The sequence below is a fragment of the Lolium perenne genome, chromosome 5, assembly GCF_019359855.2.
Source record: "Lolium perenne isolate Kyuss_39 chromosome 5, Kyuss_2.0, whole genome shotgun sequence".
Classification (NCBI taxonomy): Eukaryota; Viridiplantae; Streptophyta; class Magnoliopsida; order Poales; family Poaceae; genus Lolium; species Lolium perenne.
Window position 1 is genome coordinate 210063291 of NC_067248.2, and position 6253 is coordinate 210069543.

Sequence of the window (6253 nt, forward strand, 5' to 3'; positions counted from 1 at the left end):
AAGTTCAGGGAAATCAGCATTGGTCCTGACTGCAGAGCCGATGTTCAGGAATAATCCTACCGATAACCGCAGAACCGATATCTGCAGTGACCTGACAGATTCGGCTCGGGGGGCACATGATCAGGCAGACAGACGCATAGGCAATGAAATATTAGGAGCCGATGGAAAATCGGCCATTAAAAAAAACAAAAAAAAATGTAGCAAGTACAGCCGAAGCAGATTCATCGGTACTTCTCAAGTTCAAAATATTGGTACTTCTCAAGTTCAGCGAAACATTTGTCTCTGGGGGCCCTACTGAAGAAACGCATCGAGGGTGTGAAGGGCGTCAACACGGATGCGATCTACCTCAGCGATCTCAGCCTCGTCGTCCTCGTCTTTACCCGTCACCAGCTGGCTGCTCAGGGTACGAATTTCAGCCAGATCGGTCTTCAGATCGGCTGTGAGGCCTTTTGCTTCATCTTGAGAACGGGCAATAAGAGCTTCCTTGTCTTGGATGAGCTGCTTGGTCACCCTGACCCTCTCTTCAAGGCTCTCCAGCTCCTTGCGCAGGGCCTCGAGTTCGGCGCGATTGGCAGAAGTGTCCGTCTTGGCGTCCAGAGCAGCCTTCTTCTCGTTGAGCCATTGACACTTTTCCGCAATATCGGCTCTCAGTGGAAGCTGGGTGCGGCGAAGAGTAATCCTTTGTCGAGCCGATTGCACCCTTGACTTGAAGACCGACAGAGTAACAGCAGGCCAGAGCTTCACTTGCAGTGTCATAGGGAGATGGGGCTGGATATCTTCGAGGATGCCTTTGACTTTCTCGGAATGTTCAATCAGGGTCTCAGTTGAGGAAGAGAGCAAGTCTTTGAGACGCTGGAGTGGGCCATGGACCGTGCTAAGACTCGGCTCTCCACTTGCCTTGGAAGAAGTTGGTGCGATGGATTCTGGATCGAACGTCAGCAAGCTCGAGAGATCACAACCCTGGTAAGGCAAACAAAGCGAGTTTAGCATACAATGAAGAAGGTGATAGAGCCAAGGAGAAGGGGTATACCTCTCCCAAGGTAGGAGGAACAGCCGATGTAGTGATGATCGGCTTTTCTGTGGGCTTGGCTAGGTCAGCCACTTGGTCGGCCGCGATCGTCGAGGTGGCTAGGTCCAGGGTGGTGGACGGCATCGGTACCTCCTCGACGTCTCCGCTAGAAGTTTCTTTGGTCTGCAGGAGGAAGTGGTTAGCCGATCCAAACGATGATGGGTTAGCACGAAGTGTGACCGGGGAGAGAGTTACATTTGAGACCTCCTGGCTTGATGGAGAGGTCCGTGGGTCTTTACGAGCCCTTTTGACGCATCGACGCTTAGTGCGTGACCCCGATCTGGTCGGGGCTTGGGGAGCAGGAGGCTCGGGGATTGACCTTTTCTTAGAGGCCGGCGCTGGTGAAGCCGTCTGGCTCTGAGTGGTGGACCTCTCAGAATTGCCCGAGCTCGAGTCCCCCTGGCTGGATTCTACGGCCCCGCTCGAGGTTTCTTCCGTGGAAGTCTGTAGAAAAGAATACGAGCGTGTTGTAAAAGACTGGGAAAGCGGATAAATGTGGACGGGGCATGAACCAACTTACATGCAAGCTTTCTTGGGCAGGAGCTTTACGCTTCAGGGTCTTCCTGGTAGCTACCTTCCTTACTGCCGTCCTCGCCTGAGTCGAGGCTCGGGGGGCAACTGGCCCTGAAGATGCTTTATTCTTGGGAGCCGATTTCGGTGAAATCGGCTGACTCTGCATTATGACTTTCTTCAGGGGTGGCGAGCTCTGGCAGAAGAGGACCACTGGTGCCGGAGGGAGGAATACAAAGGTGGGAAGTCTGGGATCTGGTTCTGAAAATATAGCTGCGCCCATAACTGAATAAACCACCAAGGGCCGCCAGTTTTAACTGTCTTTTGAGAGAACAGTTTGACAGACATCAGTTGAAGAGATCGATAGACTTCTCCAAGAAACAGTTTGCCTAGGCCAAGTTGGGTACCTTTAGCAAGTTCATAGGCCAGGGAAAGGTAATTCTTGGTAGGGGCAAGTGATGGGCCACAGAAAATAAAGTGCTCCAACCAGAAATTCAGGAAGGCTGTATGTTCTCTTTTCATCACAGGCCCTTGGTCTTCATATAACGATTGAGGTAGGCACCCCAAACTGGTACATTCTTTCTTAGAAGACAGTGAAAGGGACCTTCGGCAGTTTGAATGCGAAGGGCTTGGGGATGCAATGTCTAGGCCTTGTGATCATGGCCACATCTAGCGAGTTGGTGTCATGGGGCCATGGCCGAACATGAAGCGATTCGGTGCATCGGACTGAAGTAGCCGATGGTTTTCAGAATGTTTTCATTCTTCTCAAGGGGAGACAATGATAATGATAAGGCATCGGCTATCCCTATGGCTTCCCAGGTGGCATAATGGGTTTTGGATACTCTAGTGTACCATGCCACCCAACCCTCAGGGGGATTAGGCCAGGCTCGCAGGCAGTCGGCCCAGGAAGTCAGATCTAAGTTCTGATTCACAAAGGGGATTCTGTTAGCTTCGCATGAAATTAGGAGGGCGGGACTCTCGGAAGAACGAGGACCAAGGCACATAGAATTTGCGAGAGAAGGATGTGGCAGTAGGATGTCTGAAACCTAAAATGAGTAACGGAGCAAAACATTAATTCAGGTGCTTGCTATTAATCCTAACGTCAATTCGGATGGCCAGAGAAGATTAGGGGTTACCTTCAGATCGGAGACCGTGGCGTTGGTGTTGGATGATTCCGCCATTGGACGCGCTGAAGAGTTGCAGGCGGCGCGGTCGAGATCTGAGACGAAGGCGGCCGTGAATGGGAGCTGCTCAGGCGGCGATTTGGGGATCTGAGTTTGCTTCCTCAGATGAAGGTCGCAGGTTACCGTTTGGAAGGGCGGCTAGGGCGACCTCACTTGTGTTTTTATGGTAGAGACCGATGCGGTGCCATCGGTTCTTTTGGGGAAATCGTTTGACTTTGACTATCGGCAAAAGGGTGATGGGAAATACTTCTTCATTAACAAAGGAGGGTTTTTTACAATGAAGAGCCGATTGCTCAAAGAAAAGGGGAACAAAAGAAGAGCCGATTGCTCGCATACTACTGATCCTATTCTACTGATCCTCGCTGCCCTCGTCGTCAGCGTCATAGCTTCCGCCGGCGCTGCTTCCGGAGAACTCCTCGTCACCGCTACCCCAGTCTTCGACTGGAGCTTCTTCCTCTTCGTCATCATCGTCATCTTCACTGTCCGCCCAAGCACGGAAGCGCTTCGCCGGCGGGTACCCAGCGGAGGAGGAGGAGTCGTCTTCCTCTTCGTTCCCCCATGAGTGGAGGTCATCCTCGCTCTCGCTCTCCAGTTCCCTTTCAATGAGGAACTGGGGGTCGTCCTCCCCGTCAGTCAGGGGCTTGTCGCTATCTGACAAGAGGCCGAAGTCCCACTCGGGCTCTGACATCGGCTCACTCGAGGAAGAAGATTGGAAAGAGAGGCCGGAGGAGACAGAGGAAGAAGAAGACATAGCTACAGGGAAAGAGGGGTTTTTGGTGCCGATAGCTAGAACAGAGGAAGGGGATGAAGAAGGGTGGATCAATCGGCACGGTTAAATAAGAAGGAGCTTAGTGGAGATTTAATGCCATTGCAGTTTCCAAGGAAGTGATGCTGAAGCTATCAAGTTCAGCAGAGAAGTTGAGAAGACGAGCATCATGATGAAGGATGCTGCGATGGTTCTGCTCTGCCACGACATGACCCGACGAAGAGAAAGCAGAGTGATTTTGGAATTATCAATTCCAAAACCAGGGGGCATGTGTTATCACCGGAATTTGACCGAGTCAGAGGTGGGCCGCGATCAAGATGGGTTTAAAGATTATATACTGAAGAAATACGTGAATCGGCCTTATATGCAAAGTTGGGCTAGATTGCCCATGTATCTGTAATATAGTAGGATACGTGTCGTTTAGGTAGAGTTTGTCTCGTGCACGGTGGGGATTATTCCCACGTTAGAAAGTCCCCTGGACTATAAATATGTATCTAGGGTTTATGGAATAAACAACAACCAACGTTCAACCAACAAATCAATCTCGGCGCATCGCCAACTCCTTCGTCTCGAGGGTTTCTACCGGTAAGCATCATGCTGCCTAGATCGCATCTTGCGATCTAGGCAGCACAAGCTTTATGTTGTTCATGCGTTGCTCGTACTGAAGCCTTTTTGATGGCGAGCAACGTAGTTATCTTAGATATGTTAGGGTTAGCATTGTTCTTCGTATCATATGCTATCGTAGTGCAACCCTTGCATATCTAGCCGCCCTCACACCTATCTTAGGTGTGGGGGCGGCACCCCGCTTGATCATTATTTAGTAGATCCGATCCGTTACGGTTGCTCCTTGTTCTTCAAGGATTAGTTTAATATCTGCAATAGTTAGGCCTTACAAAGGGTTGGAGGATCCAGCGGCACGTAGGGTGTCGTTTGCTAGTCCTAGACAGGATGTTCCGGGGATCAACCTCGTGTTGGTTTTTAGGCCTTGTCTAGGATCGGCTTACGATCACCGTGCGTGGCCGCGAGGCCCAATCGTGAGTAGGATGATCCGATTATGCGGTGAAAACCTTAAATCATCGTAGATCGCATTAGCTTTATCTTGATCAAGCAGGACCACCATATATTCGTGCACCTCGTACGAATCATGGGTGGATCGGCTCCTTGAGCCGATTCACAGGATAACCTGAGAGCCGATCGAGGCTCGTATTTAATGTTTACGTGTATGCCATGCAGGAAACTAAGCGAGGCATCTCCATCACCTTCCTGACCAGGTATAGGTCAGGTGGCACGCCCTTGCATCAGCATCGGACGTGTGTACCAGAGGCTTTGCGGGCCATCGCTCGGAGGGACCAGGGCCAGCCGCAGCCCTAAGTTGTTCCCGGCTCTACTGTGTTGCCCGTCGCTGCCCGCCGGTGGGTTTTGACCGCAACAGCGGCACCTGTCGAAGTTTACACCAGTATCCCGAGATCATGTCCAGGGACGTGATCTTGAAGTAGGTTTTTGCGGATTGCCACTAGAGCAGTTAACTAGTACCTGATCCGTCAGATGAACTAGCCCCAACTACCATTATCCCTGTACAATATATAATTGCATATCCAAAGATATGTGATAGAGTCGACAAAGTTATTGAATGATTAAAGTTGGAGATTTTCCTGATTCTTCGATTCAAGCAAAATCTCGGGGGCTACTGACATAGGCATCCCCAATGGGCCTACCGAAGATGGTACCCGGGGTTTACTGAAGGCCCACGACTCGAAGAATAAGAAGAATCAGAAGCCCAAGTTATTATTAAGGAAAGCTAGAGTTGTATTAGGAAATACTACTTGTAATCTTGCGGGATGGATTGGAAACCCTCCCGGACTCTGTAACTTGTATATTACGAATCCCTCGACTCCACCTCCTATATAAGGGGGAGTCGAGGGACAAAGAAAGCATCGATTCATTGTTTCACGCAACCCTAGTTCTCACAACGTCGAGCACTTTTCGGCTGAAACCTTCGAGATCTACTTGCCCTCTACTTCCGACTAAAACCCTAGTCTACAATCTGTAGGCATTGATAAGTTAATCCCTTGTCACAAGCAATCTCTTGGTGCCAGCGATTTATCAACTCATGGTCTTTGCCGGCTAGCCCCATCAACAAACACTTCATATTTCAATCATGCTATTCGCAAGAGTGCCCGTGGTGATGATCCGGCATCATCAAGTTTGCATCCAACAAGGTCGTATGTGTAAACTTTCAGAGAGAGGAAGAGATTGGTTTTAGGCCACGATGGTAGAACCCATAGGCACCTCGTCATATATATATTGGCCACAGCCGTGCTGGGCAAGATTACATGAGATAGATCTCAGATTGGTTACAACAACTCATAGCTATCTACAGCTAATTAACAGCTAACAGACTAACAAACTTATACACCGGTTATGCCAAGCCATATCCTAGCTAACACATACGTTAACATCCCCCCTCGATCGAAACGTAGGGAGTACATTGAGATCGCTGTGAAAGCGCTCAAACTGCTGAACCATCAACGGCTTGGTAAGAACATCTGCTAGCTGATCATGAGTTGATATATGACGAATCTCAAGTGCCTTCTTAGCTACCTACTCGCGCATAAAATGATAATCAATTTCAATGTGCTTAGTGCGAGCATGGAACACCGGATTAACTGAGAGGTAAGTCGCGCGAATATTGTCACACCAGAAAGAAGGTGGTCGACGCAAAAA